We start from the raw sequence: 21,725 nt of genomic DNA on the forward strand, positions 1-21,725 counted from the left end.
CTTGAAAAAAAGAAAAAGGGAAACTTGGTAGGAAAAAAGAGACACACTGTTATTTGTTACATAGGCTGAACTGGATAGTTTTACAAAATTAGGAAATAGTGACTCTCAGCCTGCAGCTAGGTAAGTGTGCAGTCTGGGACTAGAGCAGTGCTACCACAGACTTGCTCTACTGGGGTGGGGGTGGACTTGACTGAGCCTGACTGAGACACACAGTGGATGGGGGACCGAGGAACCCCCAGACCTCTGCGGCACTCTGAGAGTTGTGCAACAAGGCAGGGAAGTGGGTAGAACCGAGCATTCCGGAGCCGCACGTACTCAGGTTCGAGCCCTGATTCTGCCTGGCAACCTGAAGCAAAGTTCTCCACGACTCTGTGCCTCAATTTACCCACCTCTAAAAGCTTTAAATAGGATGAAGCATGGCAACTGCTTCAAAGCAAAAGCGGTGTCTGATACAGAGTGATTCAATTGCTCAGTTCAGCGTTTGGCACATCAAATTATACTATTTTTATTATATTATTGATATTTCAATCCACAGCACTCCAGGCTGCACATGCCTCAGTTCTCTCTCCCTCTCTAGCCCCGCTTTGCAGCAGTGCCAAATGCTCCGCCACCAGTGTCAATATGGGGGTGGGGTGGGGAGGAGGGGATTGACCTTTTGGAAGCGACCCAGAGGCCAGTTAGAGACAAGGGCTTTAGGAGGGAGGAGAGAGAAGCTGCCGGTGCTCTAGCCAAAGTTCACCGAGTTGATAAAGTTATTAAAACATAAACCACACTCAGGCTCCAGGAAGGAAAAATAAATAAATAAATACAATAAAACAGTCGGTGCGTCCAGCCCTCTCCCCGCAGGCTGTGCAAAGGCAGGAGGGCCAGGCAGCCGGGAGAGGAGGAACGAGTCGGACAGGTGAACCAGCCTCCCGGGGCGCGGCGCAGGGAGGCGTCCGCCCCGCCCAGGCTCGCCCTCCCCGCCTCTCCTCTTTAAAAAAAAAAAAAAAAAAGCCCCGGGGCAGAGGCCTGCGCTCCAGCCTCCTCCCCCGGGCTCCCGTGGCCCGACCCGGGAAAGGCGGAGCCAGAACCCCCTCGCGCGCCATTGGTCCATCCGCGTAGCAACAGCCGCGCGCGGACCAATGGGAGCCGCGGAGCCGCCGGCCGCGCTCAAGAAACCTGGCTGCCAGAGAGTTCCCGGTCCCTGCCAAGAAAACAAACCAGGCACTCTCCCGAGTCCAGTGCTAACTTTTCCTTCTTTCTCCCCTCCTCCCTTCCCCTTTCCCCTTGCCGCTTGTCTTCACTCTTAGTTTGATGCTTGTTTGAGACCCCAAACTCCGATGCCTTTTCGAAGGTCATCCCTTCCCACCCCAAGGGAGAAACCTCATTAGAAGTAAAAGAAAGGACAGATTGAAAACGATATGTCATGCTTTCCAGTCCCACTCGGTCGTCACCACCAAAGACCCCGAGCAAACCTCCATTACAATAGCTCCACTTTTAATGGTGTGGTTTTTCTTTGAACAGATCTGCGAGATCTAAGCCCAAAGGAAGGGCCCTCTGAACACCTATTGTGTGCCGGGCTTTGTCCTTGGGGTTTCATATGTCTTGCAGCATTTAATCCTCCTTGTAATTCTGGAAAATGAGTCGCCCTGTCTCCACTTAATAGATGGGAAGTTGAAGTACAAAATGAGGAACGGAAGTGTCTAAGAAGATTCCATTGGTATGTGGTCTAGCAGGATTCAAACCCGGGCCAGCCTCGTTCCAAAGGCCTCTCTGTTTCTGTGATGTCACACACCTCTCTAGGAGCATATTTCACATTTTGGCGTACGATATCCAAAAGAAATGGGGGCAAGGTGTAAGAATCTGACCCAGACTCACAGTTTGTTATCAAGCCAGGGATGGCTTCTCCGGTATGTGACCAGCACAATCGCAAGGGGTCTTAGCAACGGGAAGGTCTCACCTCACTCCTGGTTTCGTGCTCTGCTGTTGCTGTTTCGAAATTCTTACGTTCTGAAGGATGATGGGCCTTGTGCTTCCATTCTGCACTGGTCCTGCGAATTAGGGTAGTCAGCCCTGCATCCAGGGATAAGAAACTTCTAGGTTCTGTGAAGACAGCTTATTTCAGGGTCCCAGAGGGATCTCACATTTTGGGAATTTAGACCTCAAGTGAAAGAGGGGGCTTCTAAGTCTCTCTCTCTGTCTCACACACACACGCAACTTAGACTTCTGCACACACCCTGCAGATTAGTCAGTTTTATTACACTGTAACTGTAATTTGAATCCCCAGTCTATTAAATGGGAGTGTATATATTTATGGCCGTGTTTATGTGTGTGTGCGTGCGCCCGCGTGCGCTAGCCGGGAGAGGGAATGGGGGACTGGGGAATTTACGACACACAGACACAGCCCTGATTATTGACTCTATTCTCTCCCTTTGGAGACATTACAAGGGATTTGAACCAGGCCCTGTTTTTATGAAATACATACTTGGGAGGCTTTGGCGAGGCCGTAAACGCTGGTCTGTGTGAGACTGAGCTTGGGGGGGTGCCAGGTCCTCTGGGAGGAGACAGGCCTTGAATACACTCTCCCCTGGGCCTGGCAAAAAAACCACACAGTCTTGCATCTGTTTTACCCCCAAATCCAAGTCTTCTTTCCTGGCAAAGAGAGGCCTGGTTTTCATTCTCTGGATTGTGCTGATTTTACTCTCCGAGCTCAGAGATTATCGGTGAGTCACGCCAATGGTGTGAAAGTCTGCAATAAGCAAGAAGAAAGTCTGGAGGTATCCTAGACACTTATTTTGCAAACCAAGATGTAAACTGTGCACAGGAGGGCTCGTAAGGGACTCTGAGGCGGCCGGTAACTTTGGAGCCCTTTATTTTGTAATTGAAGAAATCGAGGCCCAGGGAAGTAAGCCCAGCTCTGCAGGCAAAGCAGCTGGGTGGTAGAGGTCTTCGGGTTAGAGGCCACGTCTCCCGACTTCCATTCCAGGCTCCGTCCTTGCTTTCATCTCTGTGTGAGCAGCACAATGCCATAAAGCATGACATAATCAGTTCATGTGGGGAGAGGTTAATTTAATGAATAGCAACACGGGGTCAAAGGGGAGGGTAACTAACATTTATTAGTACTTGGAACTTGCCCCTGCTTTGCCTACATGATCTCATTTAATTGAATCTTCAGGACAACATTGAGAGAACATAGGCAATATTATTTTTATTTAACAGACGGGAAAAGTGAGGCACAGAGTCGTGGTAAAAAATGTCTAGGGTTTCACACCTTGTAAATGGATTAGCCGAGATATGAACTCAGTTCTTCTTAATCCCTGCATAGCAGAATTAAATTATTCAGATCATTATGGCTCCACAGTGGTTCATTTTAATGACAATATAAATTAAAAATGAGTCTATACCTGCCAAACAGAAGTTGTCTATTGCAGTCATCATAAACTCACTTTGGATTATTAATTACTCTTAATTCAGTTTTGTCTCAGTTTTTGGTGGGCTTTCTGGTGGTAATGTGCCCCTTCACTCTGAAACTACAGACCCACTAAAAATCTCAGTGTAGCCAAAATGTAAGTCTAGTTATGATGTGCTTGGCATTCCAGAAATATACATATATATTAGCAAATGGCTTCACTGGTTAAACCATTTGGTTCTAGGTGAAACTGGCTAATATTGGCAACCATCGTAATGATCAAGGCTTCCCCCAGGTTTCTGATCACCAAGTAACAATGACTCAGTGGATACAAAACTTACAACTAAGAAAACAATACACATGCGACCTGGTAAACATATACCAATAGATCCAGGAGGCCCCCCAGAAGATATATCTGATTCCTACCCCCAGGACCTGTGACGGTGACTTTATTTGGAAAAAAGAGTCTTTGAGTATCTCCAGATGAGATGATCCTGGATTTAGGGTAGACCCTAAAGTCAATGATAGCTGTCCTTATAAGGGGCGAGGACACACAGGGTGAAGCGGGAGATGTGAAGATGGAAGCAGAGATCGGGGTGATGCACCTATAAACCAAGGGGCACCAGGAGTGCGGGCAGCACCAGAGGTTAGGAGGGAGGCAGGAACAGATCCTCCCTCAGGGTCCGCCAGAAGCAGCAACCCCTGCCCACACCTCCATTTCAGACTGCTGGTCTCCAGAATTGTGAAAGAATATATTTCTGTTGTTTTAGGCCAATTCATTTCCAGCCATGTGTTATGGAAGACGTAACTAAGAAACCAATACAAGGACTACATTATTTCACCGTATTTTTAAAAAGGAAAGAAACACAAGCATTAAAAGAGCATTAACAGAATTCCAAGCTGAAACCGTCTGCCTACAAATGTATTGGGAGAAATGATAAAAATGAGATTTGTGTGTCCATATATCAACAAATAGTTTGTGAGGTTCAATCAATCCATACTTATATGCATATAATAGTATATACACAATTTATATATAATTCAGAAAGATAATATGTGTATATAATTCAGAAAGATTGTCTGAATTGGATGAGCTGTTTGATGAACTGGTCATTGAAGTGACTTGTTGATCTGGTCTATGTCCTGTATGTGTCTAAGAAGAGAAGGGGATGCTTGCTAGATATTTAAAATCTTTGTGTAAAGGGGGTCACACTTCCACCCTGGGTATAGAAAGCTGGACAGATTATTACTCCCACCTTAACAACGTGAAAAATCCTGATGATTAACTTTTCTTGAATCCATGGGACAGCTGAAGTTACAGGGCAACCAAGTAGCCCAATTTCTAGGTAAAGAGAGGCTTCTCCAAGGGGAATTCAGATGAGAGCACAGTTTCCCACATGGCAAGAAGAAACAACACCAGAAATGATCTTAAAATTTTGAATAAATTGCTAAAGATTGAATATAGCCTAGCATGAGAGTCTGGGACCACTAGGAGTCATAGACACAATGGGAGCTGTCACTCACTCGCAGGATTTTCAACTTGGTCCTCCAGTGGATGCTGACGAGTGAGGTTGGAGGCAAGCTGTAGACCAGCGTGAGCCTCTTTTGGTGGGTGGTGCAGGCCTGGAGGAGTCTCGCCACGCCACCTTGGGGAGGCAGGAATCCGCATCTGAATGAACTCTTTCCCTACAGAACAAAATCCTGAAGGGAGCTGAAGTGCAGCAAACCCAGGGCATCAGTAAAGACGCATTAAGGCTGGGGGGAAGGATAAAAGATAAAACCCCTCTGTATCTGGAAAGAGTTCATTTGCCAATAGAGATCTGCTGCTGGGGGCGGGGCAGAAAGCTGCTCTCCCACACGACCCACCACAGACACAAGGCAGAGGGTGGCTGCTTGGGAGGAGCGGCGCGGAACATCCAGAAAACCCACCGCTGAGACCCAGGTACACAGGCCTACCCTGGAGAAGAAGTGGAAGTTTATCATTGTAAGGTTCTTCCATTACACACTTAGGGTTAAAAAGTTCTTTGTAAGTTGACAATGATTTAAAGAGGTAGACAGTAAACCCTAGGACAGCTACTAAAAATAGCTAAAGAAATAGGTATAAATAGTAAGTCAATAGTGAGGATAGTCATTCCAACAAATGGTAATTGGACATCCATATGCCAAATAAATGAACATTGGTCTATGTCTTGCACCATATACAAAAATTAACTCCAAATAGATCATAGACTTACATATAAGACATCAGAAGAAAAGACAGGAGAAAACCTTGGGATTGGAGAAAATCTTGGTTTGGGCAAAGATTTCCTTGATACAATACAACAAATACAATCCATTTTAAAAAAGATTGGTAAGTTGGACCTCATCAACATTAAAAATTTCTACCCTTTAGGCGATACTGCTAAAATGAATAAGCCAGCCAAACTCTGTAAGAAAATATTTGCAAAATAAATATTTGATGAAGGATTTCTATAGAGAACCTATAAAGAACCCTCAAAACTCAATAATAAGAAAACAATCTAATAAAAAAAATGGGCAAAATATTTTAATAGATACTTCACCAAGGAAGATAGAGATGATAAATAAACACAAAAAAATGCTTAACGTCCTTAGTCATTAGGGAAATCCAAGTTAAAACCACAATGAGACATCACTATTTACCATTAGAATGGCTGAAATAATTTTAAAAAATCAAAATGGCAACACCAATCGTGGACAAGAATGACAACAACAGGAACCCTCATACGTTGCTGGTGGGAATGTGAAATGGGATAGCAATTTTGGAAAGTAGTTTGACCCTTTTTATAAATTTAAACATGTGTATTAAACTTACATATTGCCCATCCCTGGCTATTTACCCAAAGGGAATGAAAATATACTTTCACTTGAATACAAATGTTCACAGTGGACTTAATGAAAAACCAGAAAAAAACAAAATACTCTAATGTCATTCAACTGGTGGGTGGATAAACAAACAATGGTATACCCATACAATGAAATATAACTGCACAATAGAAAAGAAACACTTCGGATACATGCAACCATGTGAATTAATCAAAATACATTGTTAAGTGAAGGAAGCCAAGCTTAAAAGTAAACCTACTGTATGATTCCAATCATTAAGGAAAGGAGAAAAAAACCCCACGAAACTATAGAAATAGATGACATATCAGAGGACAACAGAGACTGAGGGTACAGAGAGGGCACAGGGGGTTTCGGGGGGGTTTGGAAATATTCTATATTGTGAATATAAAGATGGCTACACAACTGTCCACATTTGTCAAAATTCACATAACGGTACAAAAAAGGTTAATTTTATTATTGATAAACTGTAGTGCCACAAACCTAACTTTCAAAGAAAAAAAAAGTCTATGTGATTAGGAAGCATGGATCCTGGGACAGACACCACTGCTCATTTGGCTCTAGGAAGAATGGTGAGAGTGTTCCGTTATGATTATATCAGAATTGGTAAGCTCTGATGAAAGTCACTGATTTTTAAATATAGTCATGACTTTTCTTTCCTTTTTTTTCCCCCCAACAAACTCAGATCCTTAGTTCCTGATGTGGGATGGAAAAGATTTCCCAGGGGAGGTGAAGGCATTTGAGTTTTATTCAATTACGCCTTCACTGTCCGCATCCTCTCTGCAGAATCCCTGCAAGTTTTCCCTTGGGACCACCAGACTCCATGGAGCGCAGTTTGAAAATGACAGGCCTAGCTGAGAATGTCCCAGGGTGTGTTCTGTAGGGGAACAGGCCCAGGAAATGCTCCGTAGATAAGAAGGTTCTGTAACCCTAAGTGACATGTGGCGACTCCACCTAGCATATATCCCCGTTCTGGGGACTCCCGATGTACAGTAGCACATAAGCTCACTGAAAAGGGCTTCAGAAAAGAAACCTGTTTCAGCTTCATTCAATCTCCTGTTCCATAAAGTCTATTTGTTACATCTGTGACATAAAATCTATTAAATCGCAGGTTAACCTCTGGGAAATGGTGTTCAGGGCTCACTTTGTGGAAGGGGAATAGGGTAGCATCTCTGGAGCATCTGCTGTAAACCCAGTCCCGTTTTAGCAAGTTTCTATTTATCAGCCCATGTCATCACCTCCGTAAAGTGGTGAGGTGGATACACCTACTTTTAGAAGAAGAAACTGAGACTTGGAGACACCGAGTAACATATCCAAGTCCACACCCGTTGTGAGCTTGTTTGTCTCCATTATCTAAGCTTTGAGGCTTAGCGTATGGCCTGATAGGATGGACTCAGCCAAAGTTGGGCCAGAAATGTTTCAGGTGAGCACAGGGAATTCCTGCAACATGTAGCTCTTCCTGGTCCTGGCATTTTCAAACTGGAGGATGCTATTGGTAGATTTCTTCTATCGTGCCATTTGGTATCTTAGGGACTTTCTGGTTGCAGGAAGTAAAACCTACTTAATCCAGAAAATAATAAAGAAATACTTAGAAAAATATAGAATGTGTAAAGAATTAAGGAGTAACTAACAAACCTATGGGCAGAACAGGTACCTGGGCCTCATGAGAATTAGGAGTCAGGAGTGGAAAGAAAGCTTTCAGGATCTAAGGCTGTCTCTCTCCCTCTCCTTCCCTCACTCTCTCTCTTTTTTTAAATGACTTCTTTCTCTCAGTGGGTCTGCTCCAGGTTATTGCTCCTTCCTTCTCCCAGCTTCACGTGCTATGGGATAAACAGGACCATCCTGTCCCAAATCTACTTTACATTTTCTTACAAAGGACACCACCTGCAACAAGGTGATGCCCCTTCCAATATCCCAGGTGAACGAATGTGATTGGTCCAACATGATTAGCTGTTTGCCACTGGGCCATTCAGCTATACAGAAGGGGACGCGTTTCAAATGAACTGTCTTGGGAGAAACTGACTCACCTTTCAGAAACGGTGCTTGATCTGGCCCCTAGACGGCAGCCTGACCTTTCCCCAAATCTCTCCATGATGATAAAAGTCACCTGCAGTACCTGTACCCACTCCTCAAGGTCCCTAAACAGACCTGCTGAATCACCATCTTGACAGTGGTACTCAGACTTGGCTGCACACAGGAAGCACTCAGGGAGATTTAAAGCCACTGATGCCTGCATCCTACACCCCGAGTTTCGGATGGAATTGGCCCGGAAGACAGCTTGGTCATCAGTAGTTTTAAAAGCTCCCCAGCTAAATCTAATAGGCAACCGAGGTTGAGATGCACAGGAAGGGCTTGGGAAGCTGTGTGTTCGGTAAGCATCTCAGGTGACTCTGACACTCAGAGGAGTCTGAAAACACTCCTACAAGCGAGGGATAAAGAAGCAAGCTCTCAGACAGGTTACTTAAGAGGAGGACGTGGGAAGAGAAGCCAGTGTTAGCCTAGAGGTCACATAAAACCAATCTCACCAGGCATAATTTGAGCATTTTCCAGGAAGTGGGATGCTGAGGGGTGGGCTGAAGAGAGAAATAGCCAGAACCTTGGCACCACATACCGTTAATCCTGTCATTCCCTTATGCAATCACGCCTTCACCCTCCCCTTCCATGCTTACTGGCCATCTATGACAGAATAGGAACCACACCAGTGAAGGGTCTTAGGAGCCACTGGTGAGGAATAACATGGATACATAATGATCCTGTAATATTTAAAATGCCTTTGGCAGGCTTAAATGACTAAGGAAAATCTTGACCAACTTAAAATAAAATAAACAGGATAGTATATTTGCATCTTGGCCCTTCCCACCATACTCCTCCTTAGAGAAGGCTTACATGCAATGGCGGCAAAAGCCATTGAAATCCTGACTTAGAAGCACTTAGCTGCCCTTGTCAACAATGAGTCCGCTGCTATTTTTAGGATCTCACAAGAACTCAAACAAACAAACAAACAAGAAAAATCTCAACACACGGGGCAGTCTTCCAGAGGGAAAATTAGAGCTTTCTGACCAAACTTTATGGAGGGATTTCTAACCGTTAGCCACTGGCTGCAGGAAGACACAAATTCCAAGGTCATTTCTGGGCAAAGAGAAGTTGACTGAATGTAGAAGGTGGCGTTCCACGCCGGTACCAGGAATGAGCAGTGCTTTCCCCTCCCTCAGACCTCACGCCCCCCTTTTCTTGGAAGGTTCAGTGTTCATACGCCAGGCCTCCCATCACTAAGTCATATTCAACGTCAGCGCCTCCTGTGCTCTGACCCTTCCTGGTGGCCCTTTTCTGCTGGGAAACTGTAAAAACCAGGGAGCACTTTTCCAAATCAAGCTTCCCTTTGCCAGATAATTCGTGAGCTCCTGGTTTTACTTCAGACGCATGCAATTTAATTTTCTCCCTCGCCATCATCCAAATCCAAACATTAACAGTTTCACAGCCTGCCAAACTGTGTTTTATCAGAAGAGAGCTGCCGGATCAGGGTTGTGCAGACCAGAAGGAGGACAGGGAAGGGAAGCTCACACTCTGGGGTAACCCAAGTGCCAGAGGTCTTGCAAACTTGCATCTCTTCATCTCTTTAAAACCTCCCTCTACTTTGAGAGCTGGTGTTTTGCCCCATCTTAAGAGATGCAGAAATTTAATGTTATAGGGTTTCAATCTTGGGCCTTGGGAGAACAGTGGATGACAAGAGGTAGCTAATCTAAGCCATTTTTACTTGGATTTAAAAAATATTATTGGGTCTCACTTTTCTGTTTGTGTGATTTGGTGTGGGAGATGGGGTGAAGGGGGGGCGAGAAAAATCTAAGTATCTTATTGAGTACAAACCACACCAAAGCTTCTGTCCATCCCCTGACACCTCTGCTGTCTGGAATGGCTTGGAGTGGGGCACATGAAACACTGTGCCCTCGCCTTTTCCCTCCGTGTCTCATAGGAACAGATCTGTCTGCTCTGTGTCATGGAATGACAAAGCAGGTGTGAACAAGCCTGGTGGGTACCGGACATACCGAGTGCTCAGATCCAAGTGACACTGAACGTCCCCAGCAGACTCGGGTGTTTTCGCAATGCCCTGATCACGAGAGCCTGGGCGCTGTTTGGGGGCGTTCAATTCAGTAAGCGTCGTTCCAGTTCCCAAAGGGACGTGCTGTGTCTAGGAAGTAGCTGAAGAAAGTCATTCTGATTCAGAGGGAGACTCGATTCCTACTATTTTTGTTTGTTGGAGGGGGCATTTCAAACTTGGGAGCTGTGTTTTATTGTGTGTGTGATGTGGACAGGGAGGTCTGAGGACCAGATGGCCTCATGTTCAACTATATTTTAGAATACAGTAACCGTTAGAATGTAACTATCTCATTCCTCCCTGATCTTCCTCCCCTGCCCAGGAAAAGTCATTCCAGCAGTTCCTTTAAAACAGAATCGTTTTATGTATGGGGAGGGAGAGTAAGGATGACATATTTTAAAATTTCCACTACAGTGTGTCTTCTGAAGTTCCTATCATGAACACTGATTTACATGACAGCAATAATCAACTACATATACATACATAGTCATTTATGAGATGTTCATATATATATGATTGCATGAATGAATTTAGTCTTAGTCTTTTTTTCCCTTCAGACCTGAGATTAAGCAAGGTAAATTACAATGTGCAAAATAACATTTATAATCATAAATTGAATTTTAGCATCTTGTGAGCTTGCAGATGGCTTGAGTGGCCCTCATTTCTCACTTCCTCTTCCCTTCTCCTCCATCTCTCCCTAGAGCAGTCCTCCCCATGTCCTCTCCCATCCCTTTCCTGCCCCTCTCTGCCCACACTGACTCCAAGAACCAGGTCCTCTGCTGGCCTTCACCCTCGTTCCATCGACTGAAAACAAAACTCATGCCGCAGGACAGGGTGCTGTGTTCGGTTTTCCATTGCTTTCTTCTGATGCTTTCTTGTTGGTTTTGGAATCTGTTCTCCCCAAAACCCCAAGAGCACACTTTCTAGGTATGGAACAATATAACTTTTTTTTTTTTTAATTCCTCCACTCAGCAGAATCTTGCTGAGTGTGTGGGATACACCAACTCAGTGGTGCAAGGTTTGATTGGAAGCAGCTGACAAGCCCCAGCCATCTGGTGAATGCACTCACCAAAGAGGTTGTCCCTTGTGGTTGCTTAAGAAAAACATTTGGAGTCTCTGGGTCACAACTGCTTCTGCTTTGTTCTGCTAAACGCTGAGCTGAGGATTGCTTTTTTCCCCATAGACTCAGGATGAGGCATCGACAGAGAGGGCTGTGGGCTCATGGGAGGACCCCAGGCCTGTGTACCAGGGACCCCATATATAAGCACCTTCCTTCTAGACTCTTCCCGTTGGTTCTTGTGGGGATTTATATCTCCCTCCTGCTAATTCTCTTATCCTCTTGGTCCCTTTTATAGATCAAAACAGGGGATGTTACCTAGTAGTGGGGCAGCCTCCCTGACTTCTCCAGGGGACTGTAAGATTCCTGAAGGCAGGCACTTGCTCCAAACATAGAACCTGGCAAGAATAACCATCTAATAAATATTTTTAGGATACTGAAGGCATAAGTGAGCATGACCTCTTTCCTCAGCCACTCCAAGCCAGCTCTGGAGTGGAGAGACATGACCAGAGGACCCAGACTTAGAGAGAGAGGGTTGACTCTAGAAGCCATGGATGCACTGAGTCCCAAAGGGCCCAGGTTTGCCCTGGGGACTTCAAAATCAAAGGCGCCTAAAGGTTATGGATGTTCCTACTGGCCAGGTGGGTTCCGGGACAGAATATGGATGGTCCCAGAGAGAGAATATGCAGAAGACCATGTCTTGGACCCTCATCTTACTGTATCTGCCTGACTGTGGTCCCCCTGAACCTGAGTACAGAGTGGGAACTTGCCATGTAGTCAGTAAGGCACGCCTTTGTTTGTTATGTGCATTTAAAAATTTATTTTCAATTTATGTCTATAATCTGTACTAAAAGACTTTAAGAACAGTTTTAGATTCACAGAAAAACTGAGCAGATAGTACAGACTTCCCAAAATTATCCTTCCCAGGCCCCCTGCGTGCAGTTTCCTTTATTATTAATGTCATACACAAGGGTAACACATTTGTTACAATCAATGAACCAATGTCATATATTATTATTAACTCAAGTCCAGAATTTATTTGGATTTCCTTAGTTTTTACCTAATAGTTTTTCCTTCCTTCCTATTCCTTCTGTCCGTTTGTTTCTTTGTTTCTTTCTTTCTCTCATTCTTTCCCAGGATTCCATCTGGGTTCCCACGTTACACTTAATCATCATGTCTCTTTAGACTCTTCTTGGCTGTGACAGTTTCTTAGATTTTCCTTGGTTTTGATGACCTTTGACAGCTCTGAGCAGTGCTGGTCAGGTATTTTGTAGAATGTTCCTCAGTTGGCATTTGTCTGGTGTTTTTCTCACAATTATGCTGGCATTATGGACTTGGCTGAGGATGACTCAGCCAAATCCATAATGCCAGCATAATTGTGAGAAAAGTGCCACTTTCGTCACATCGTATTGCACCAGAGGTACATGCCGTCACATGATTTATCACTATTGATGTTGACCTTGATGACCTGGCTGAAGTCATGTTTGTCAGGTTTCTTCACAGTACAGTTCACCATATAATTACTCTTGTCCCCTCCTTTCCATACAGTCCTCATGGGAAGAGGGTCACTATGGCACATTTTTGTTGTCCAGTGTGAGTGTGATGATGTCCTTTCTCGAGGGTGTATATGGCAGTGGTTTTTATGTGGTCCTATGTGTGTATATCTCAATATACAGAGGATGGAGTCTCTATATGACTTTGATACTCTGTAAGCTTTATAAAATGCAAAGACTTACGAGCAAGCTTATTTGTATTTATGCATATGTGTGTGTGTGTGTGTGTGTGTTGGGAGGTCGGAATTCCATGCAAGAAAAACTTAATAGATTGATTTCTAATGTCTAAAAAACAGAGGTATTATCATCATGTTGAGGTCTATGTCTTTTAGAAGTCGAGAATATTTAGCTAAGAAGAGGCTGGCTGAGTTGGCATGGATGATGTAATCATGATGGTAATCACTGACATTCATCAGGTACTTAGTAGGACCAGTGATATACCAAAAATTTTATATACATCTTATTCTATTTCATATCAACATTTGAGGCAGCTGTGTGGCCTTGGCGAATTTATTTAACCTCTGCATTTCTCCTTTTCCTTATCCATGATATGGAGAAATACCTATGTCATAAAATAGAATGTGGAAAAAATGAGATCATTATGTGTATGGGTCTCAGAGAGCTTAATAACTTGCCCCTGGTCACTCAGCTAATAAATGGCAGAGCCAGGACTCAAATCCACATGCAAATCATGCTAAATCCATTTTGTGACCACTACACTATATGCTATGTGTCTTCCCAGGTAACATCTCATCTGGTTTGAATTATTCTGGAAGATAGAGGAGCAGAAGAGGAGGTGGTGGTGGGGCAACCCAGATGTGCAGTTTCCCATCTTTTCTGGTGCCACCTAATTTTCAGGTAGGGTTAGCTAGAGCATTAGGAGATTCTATTGAGTGGGTTTTTAGTGAGCTTTCCTTCTCATCTTTTGCCACAGGAATGTTCTAGAATATTAAAAGACCCTGGCAGGAAAATTGCCTTGTTTTCTTCCCTCTCAAAATCTGGATGGATGGAGCCTTGTTAGAAGACACTCACTCATCTCTTTCTTTTCTAGATTGATGAGTTGTTTGGTCAAGCTTCAAGGAACCCACCGCCCCTGCATGTATGGCATGCATGCTTCTAGCCCCACTTCGCTTTTGGGAACCTGACCTCTGAGTGTGAACCTAATAGATACACCCTGAAATGAAAATGGTCACCAAAAAATCCAGATGACCACCACTACTGCCTGGTTTGTGGAGTTATCACGGTGACTTGTTTTAATTCCACCAAACTCCCAAGAGATGGAGGAGGAAACCATCCTTGACCTTCAGCTGCTCAAAAGCATGCCACAGACTTCTTGAAGCCATTGTCAAAGAAAGGCATCTTGAGCAGCTGGCTGACAGGACGAAGGATGCAGACGCTAAGCTTTGGGTTGAAAAGAAAGGCTAGTGATTATTAGAGAAGACTCTGGGAACAAAATTTCCCCCAAGAGGTAGGAGTCTCTTCTCCACTTTTGGGATCGTTTCAAGGTGGCTTGAGTTGTAAATATAAGCTGGTTTTTAACTGGCCTCCTTAGTGGCCTTGTAATTCAAGACCAGAACTGGTCAAAGATTTTTATTTCCCCCAACCACAGGGAGGAAAATGAAGGCCTGGTGACTAGGGGCTTAATCAGCAGGCGAAGTCAAGCCTTTTATTCTCTGTATACCGCAGTCAACAGAAAGTTATCGCTTAATTAACCCCTCTGAATGAATACCTGATAATTAATAAACCCACGAAGTATACCCTAAGGCTTTAAGTTGAAGAAGGCTCCTCTCTTCAAGTGGAAAAGAGGGGGAAAAAAAACATGCTGAACTAATGGGAAAAAATTCCGGTAGAAGGCAAAGCAATTAGGATTAGTGAATTCCATTTCATTTAAAGTTCCATGATATAGAAGCCATTTATCTAACAAATTAATAATGGGAGTGACTTGCCTAATATAGTAACAAGTCCTTATATTTTATTAGTGGGAATCCAAACTGAGTAATTTAATGATAGACAAGCTTCCAGATATATAATTTTTTGTTACGCTTTTTTAAAAAGAAAAGTCACTTCACGCAGCTAGTTTGAGATTTATGAGTCCCTCCTAAATTAGCCCCCTTTTCAGTTTGGAACGATGTATTTAATATTATGGCTCTGTAGAAAATCAATATTTTTTTAGTGTTTTCTTTCATTTTAAAGAGCTTCATCATCTGGCTAATTGTGCTACCAGAAGGAAAGAGAAGGGTTGGTAATAAGGTGGTTCATGTTTCACAGGTATTATGAAATGTGCCAGGGACAGTAGACGGGTTCACTGGGAGTCTGGAGAATGGACCGTGGGGAAGCTGGGTGGAAGGGTAGAAGGGAAAGTATTAACTTAGGGCCATAAAACTAAAGTGTCTCTCTAAATTGAGAAAAAATAGGAGATACGTCCTCAAAGTGTTGAAAGTAATGAATTCATGACAAAGATCACTGTTGTCAAGTTTCTTATGGAGCCTCTTGGATTTTGCTTGGGGTCCAAGCAGGTGGCCTTGAGAACACTGTCCCTCTGACCCTATCTCTGTCTGAGGAGGGGCTCATCTACCCATTCGAGAGATACTGAGTCCCTGCGATATGCTGGGTGTTGATAAGAGTCCTTGCCCTTTCCTCAGACCGATGGGGGAGCAACCAGAATTATCCTTACATGATCCTTCCCTCTGAGTTCCCTTTCTCATCCGTGCCTGAGAACATTGTGCCTCAATGTGGTGAGGGGCAAGAGCAACTCATTAGGGGACACAGGAGCCTAAAAATACCAAAGACTTTAGGGAAGAGCAAGAATGGTACCCAAGTCCAACAGCCATGACCTCGTGTAGGTCTAAGCTTCAGTCTCCATAACCTACAAAACAGGAACATAAATATTTTCTACCTAGGCTAGTTTTTGTGTTGGAGGTAAAACTTCTGGCATATGGTGAGCACCTGAGAATGCTAATAACCTTTTCCATTTTCTGCTGCTGTACAAAGTCATGGAGGGATCCCACAGCTTCTAAATGATGATGATGATGATGATGATGATGATGATAAAAATAATAATACAGCAAGGCTAAGAGTAAATGCCATGCCAGGCATTCTGCACAGAATTTTCTAAAATATCTAATATCCCTAAGACAGCAGCATCTTTTAGCCTATTTTAGAAATGCAGAAACTAGGTCTCTATCTTTCTGATATAATCCATTACTAACACTATTATTATTGGCAAAGAACATATATTGAGTATTTATGACTATGTACCAGTCACTTGATATTTGATCTTGCTTATTTCTCATGTATTCATTCAACAAATATTTACTGAGTGCTGGGTATTCATGGTGGTCCAATCAGTACTGTAGTGGTAAACAGGAGAGAACTCACAAACTCAGTCGGGAGAGAGAACTGAGTAGGTACCACCATGAGGTGGGTACTATCCTTACCCTTAGTTTATAGGGAAGGGATAACAAGGAGCTGGAATCTGACTCATCAACAGTGCAGACTGGATTCACATTCAGATACTTCACTTTTAACCTCAACACCAGCTGCCTCTAAGAAAATTGCTTGGGGACTTGAGACATTGGGGATGCAGTGGCTGTCCTCTACCAAGATGGAGATTCTTGGGTGCAGACAGTCAGTGTGACTACAGGTCACTTCTGACTATCAATCAGATACTATTTCCCAACCAGGGAACCCAGGTCTACCTTGGGAGTGAACCCCAGGCTCCAAGTCAGCAGCAGCTCTGGTTCTTCTGTTGGCCACCAATAGCCATAACTTTGGTTAGTCACTCGTTTTTCTGGGCATCCCTCATCAGTTAAATGGAGATGACCAAGCCTGACTTAGAAGGAGCCCCCATTAATTCAAAAGGAGACTAGAGTGAACATGTGCTTTGAAAGCCCCCCAAACACAATATTCATTTAAGACACTAGTCATTTTAGCAAATGGTGGGAGAAATGTATTGTTTGGAAAGAAACTGAGATGTATTTCTTCATTGTTGGTTACTCTCTTTAAATGCTCTCTCTCTCTCTCTATTGGACCCAATGACCGTTGATGACAAATATATAAAGGAAAAGTGCCAGTTGAAACAGGAAAATTAAACACGCTCAACATGAAAGTTGAGAGAGATTAGGTTGATTCTAATCATCTTTGCCTCTTTCTGCTGGCAATGACTAGTCCTCTACTGCTGAACTTCTCCGTGAGCGCATCTTAGCAGACACGTTCTATTCCTCCCTACCAAATAAGCCTTCCTATTCAGAAGTGTCTCTGGTATTTGTACAAAGGAATCCGATGCATATATCTAAACACACACGTGCTCCAAGATCAACTGTGTTCAATAACATAATGGGTGCGTTTTTCATCTTTAAAATTCTGGCAAAGAGTGGGTTTCCTTTGCAGATTGAATTAGCAAAGTAGGAACAGATGAAGTCAATTGTCAATTGTTCAAATGCAGGGACATATTACAGAGACAGATCATAACCTTGGGGGCTGCTAATGTGGGAAGATAAATTCCTCCTCATAAAATGGGTATTAGTAGCAATCTGCACTGATGCATTTAATTTCTCATATCCTTGTAAATCTTCAGAACTCGAATAAGGTACTTACTTCCTATTACCTCACTCGGATCAGAAAGTTCAGGATCATCCTAAAAATCCCTCTTTATTTTCTAAACCTGCTTTGCTTCATTCTAAAGAACTGTAGCATCAACATTAAACAGAACTAGTTAACTGGGGTTTTAAGAAAATTAAAGGCGCAGCCAAGTCTAGATATCCTGAAATAAGTGGATGGCGGTGGAGGGGATACATGCCTTTGGTCCAGTTATTCCGGCCACCTTCTTAATGGACAATTTGGATCGCTGCACAGTCAATCCGCTTAATTGCTTCTGTGTTGGCCATTAAAACAAATTGAATGCGCTATGGCCAATTTGGTCATGTCATAAAGAAATGGCCTACAGGGCCCATGGAGAAGCAGAATTTCAGCCATTATTTGATTATATCTGATCAACGGAGACAGCATGTATGGAACAGTTAGGAGCCAGAGTAGATCGTAGAGGAGCCCCTTTCTACACTGCTGACCACGTTATTAGGATCAACTGTCAACACCAATGAAATTAGCCAGGTGGCTCACAAAGCATCACCTTACTCCGTTCCAGGGAGAGGAAAGTCAGTGCCTTATGACTTTGCCTAAAGTCTCCAGTCAGCAAACCAACAGGTCATCTTTTCCACTTTGAGTTCTGAGTAATTTGAGAAGGAGAAAGAAGAATTCCAAATCTCCACTGGCTTTGACCTCTAATGTTGGTATAAAAATAGACCTCCTGCTGCATTTGTGGTGATTAATGCTGGGTAAAGGTAATTTAAGTGGGGCCTAATTTTTTTATTTTTCTATCTCTCCTCTCCTCGTACTGTACCGTTCCCTGTACCTCTGCTTATTTGAGAGCTCTCAGCTTCTTCACTGGGGCCTCCACTCCTAGGACTGTCATCTGAAGTCACCTTGGTCTTCAGAATCTTTGTAAAGTTGGACAAGAGGAATGACTCTTAATAAGGCTATGGCTGGATTATACTTGATATGTTTAAGGCAAGGAGAAATAACTTTAGGCAATAGTTACTGAAAATTTGTTATATGCTAGGTGTTGACCTCAGCATTTCAAAATACTGTCTCATCTAATCTTCTACTGATCCTGAGAGGTGGGTTCTAGTATCTCCACTGCACAGATGAGGCAACTGATACAGAGTTTAATAACCCGTCAAGGTCAAGTTCATCCAATAGTGTCAGGATTGGGATGTAACTCCAGGCCTCTCCAACCTCAAAGCTTGTGCTCTCAAATACTATGTGGTCCTAAGTACCACTGGCTGCTCCCTCAGCCTATGAAGGGAAGTGTTCTCAGCCTGGGTTCCATATTCATGGAGAGCTTAACAACGTGATAGGAACCAAAGAAAGCACAACCTGGCACCAGCAAGGAGTGCTTGTCTCCATTCTAGTTGGGCTAGAGACCCTGCAGGAATGGAAAATGCTGATGACACTGTGGGTCATCGTGCAGGTGGCCCAGACTAGTGAGAGTTGGGTTGTGATGGATCTTGAGAAACCATGAGGGAGTAGCTAGGGTGACCTCTCTCACACTAGCTGTCTCCTAGGAGTCAATGGCCTTGGCATGAACTGATAATAAATGAAAAGAGCCATCATGACTCTAAAAGAGGAAAAGGAGAAGAAGAGAAAATAGAGCTACCTGGCAGAGATAGAGGACCACTGATCGAGTGTTTGGATTCAGTGGGGACAGGTGGAATGGCCCTGGTGTTGGATAATTCTATCTGTAAAGAAGAATAGAGAGAAGAGGAAATGGCAAAAGAAACTTACATATGGACACATCAATAGAAGAATGATGGTTAGAGGTTGTGTGGATCTAGAGGCTCATGGGAAAGTAGATACTGAATCAAGGAGAGTGAATGAGAATATGTCTTAGTTCCAAGGATATCACAGTAACAACTTCTACAGCCATCACCACCACCACCACCATCATCATCACCATCACCATCAAGATCAAGATCACTGCCATAATCACCATCATTATCACCACCACCACAACCCTCATTACCACCATCATTACCACCATCACCACCACCATCAGCACCACCATCAGCACCACCACCATCAGCACCACCATCACCATCACCATCACCACCATCACCACTACTACAATAGAAACAACAAGAGTATTCAAAGTACTGTGTGTTTTCTGTGGACCAGGGATAGTGCTAAATGTGTATTTATTTAACCCTCATAGCAATCTTATGCTCTCTTTAAAGATAAGAAAAGGGAGGCCTAGAGAGTTCCAGAACTTTGGTAAAGGAAGCACAGTAAAGCATAGAGTTACGCTTTTAACCATGAATTTTTAGCTCTTTCAGAGAAGACAAAGACCAGAAAGATGGGGTGGAGCTAAAGAACTAAATAAAACTCAAGCTTTTGCCATTTTGGATTGGTCTTTGGGTTCCCATTCAGCAATCCTAGCTAAATTGAACTCTTCATGTACTTTGTCTAGTGTTGGCTTCCTGGTGGCAAGTTAACAGCAGCTGGGGAGTCAGTTGTCAGGGTAGCCAGCTTGTAAGTCAGCATCCCCCCGGGATTGGTCTGGTCTGCCTTTGGAAAGCCCACTCCTTCCTGCTCCCAGGGACAGCTCCCCCGGCTTGCAGCCTCCGTCTGGAGTCAGGGCGATGGGAGCTGGAGGAAGAGGATGCTCTTCGTGGCTGCTGTTTCCACAGGCTCCTCGCTCCTCTCAGTGAGGACTCTAACAAGTGAATTACACACAGCTTGGTGCACTGATCTGTGTAACAGACAGCTTCCAAACCAGCTGGCTCTAGTGCTCTGCTTATTTTTATTACTCTTTCCCAGTTAGAATTCATCATTTGGGTGTGTGGGGGGAAAGGGACCCTTCATCATTTCTAACTTAGTGCTCGACTCCTATATCCACAAAGTCCGTCTTAGAGAGCCTGGGAGACATGAGAGCCTGTGACTGTCAGAAACAGAAGCTAATGAAAAGACTATTTAATCCAGTATTTCTCAGATAATAAAATGGAAACGCAAAGATTTGGAATGCATATACTTAATGGGAAGTGACTTCTTTCAAAGAGTTTATGTTAAATGCCCAAGAGAAATTTAGAAGCTTTCTATCCCCTAATGTTTTGGGGTTGATGAAACTTAACTCAGAAATGCTTCTGAGGGGGGGAAGGAAGGAAGAAACTGTCAACCCTTTAGCAGATGAGATTCACAACTTTTCCACAATTAATGGTTTTTAAAAAGTCACAGTTTGTAAACGGACAGATTACAAGAGGATGCTGCAGAACTAGTTTCAAGAGACGTTCTGCTAGTGAACTTTAAATCACATTGGATGTACCAATAATTAATTACGGGCAACTTTTCAGCAAAGCAATGACTACCTAGAGTGAGAGAGACCTGAAACATCACGACCCGAAACACACTGTGTAGATTTTTTTCTTAAACTGAGGGGTTAAAAGATTGGCAACCTTGATTTCATGCTGTTTCTGGGACCCTTCCCAAGGGTGAGGATGTTGCTATGGATTTAGTTGTGTGTGTGTGTGTGTGTGTGTGTGTGTGTGTGTGTGTGTTTGGCAATAGGAACATTCCTGGAGGAATCTGTAAGCCACTAGGGTTCAGAGGAGCATGAGGTTTTGAGAGGAGGGTCTCCCCTTCTAAGGCAGTAAATGGGCAGACCATGAACTTGTTCTTTAATGGACAGAAAATAAAGAACATTACTCACATTTGGACCTTTTAGAACAGTAACGTAGTGGGTCAAAATGCAGGGCTGGAGGCCTGTGCTATGTCACTTACCAGTAGGTTCACCTGTACCTGTTCCTTAACTTTTCTGAGCCTCAGTTTCCTCATCTATTAAATAGGGATCATTGCACTCGATGCTGTTAGGATGAAATGAGATAATGTACCGATGTTCAAAATGCTGTAAAAGGCTAACATAGTGCCTGGCATAAATAGACACTCAATAAAAGGACAAAAATAGACGCTAAATCAACATCCTGATGAACATGGCGATGTAAGTGCTCACACTGCCTGGTGTGAAGCCTGACACTCAGGAAGAAATCAGAACTGGAGTGAGGAATCAACTTTATTTGCTAATTTGCTAAGGGAATGTTAAGACTTTGCAGAGCCTCAAAGAACTTGCCATGTGAGCAAAATGGCTTTTCACTCCTAAAGCCACTACCCAGAGGCCCCCAGAGTTGGGTGGGGGGTTCTCCCTGGTAGGATTTTTCTTGC

General features: G+C 43.6%; 1 long non-coding RNA gene across 1 annotated transcript in view; it reads right to left on the reverse strand.

Moving 5' to 3' along the window:
- Positions 1–2,595: 2,595 nt before the first annotated feature.
- The window catches only part of LOC140698501 (uncharacterized), a 72,386-nt gene continuing 53,256 nt past the window's right edge, over positions 2,596–21,725 (reverse strand). Inside the window, exon 4 of the long non-coding RNA XR_012076308.1 lies at positions 2,596–2,989. This is a non-coding gene — a long non-coding RNA (uncharacterized lncRNA). The remainder of the gene's footprint in view (positions 2,990–21,725) is intronic.

Source organism: Vicugna pacos, chromosome 9, assembly GCF_048564905.1.
Source record: "Vicugna pacos chromosome 9, VicPac4, whole genome shotgun sequence".
Lineage (NCBI taxonomy): Eukaryota > Metazoa > Chordata > Mammalia > Artiodactyla > Camelidae > Vicugna > Vicugna pacos.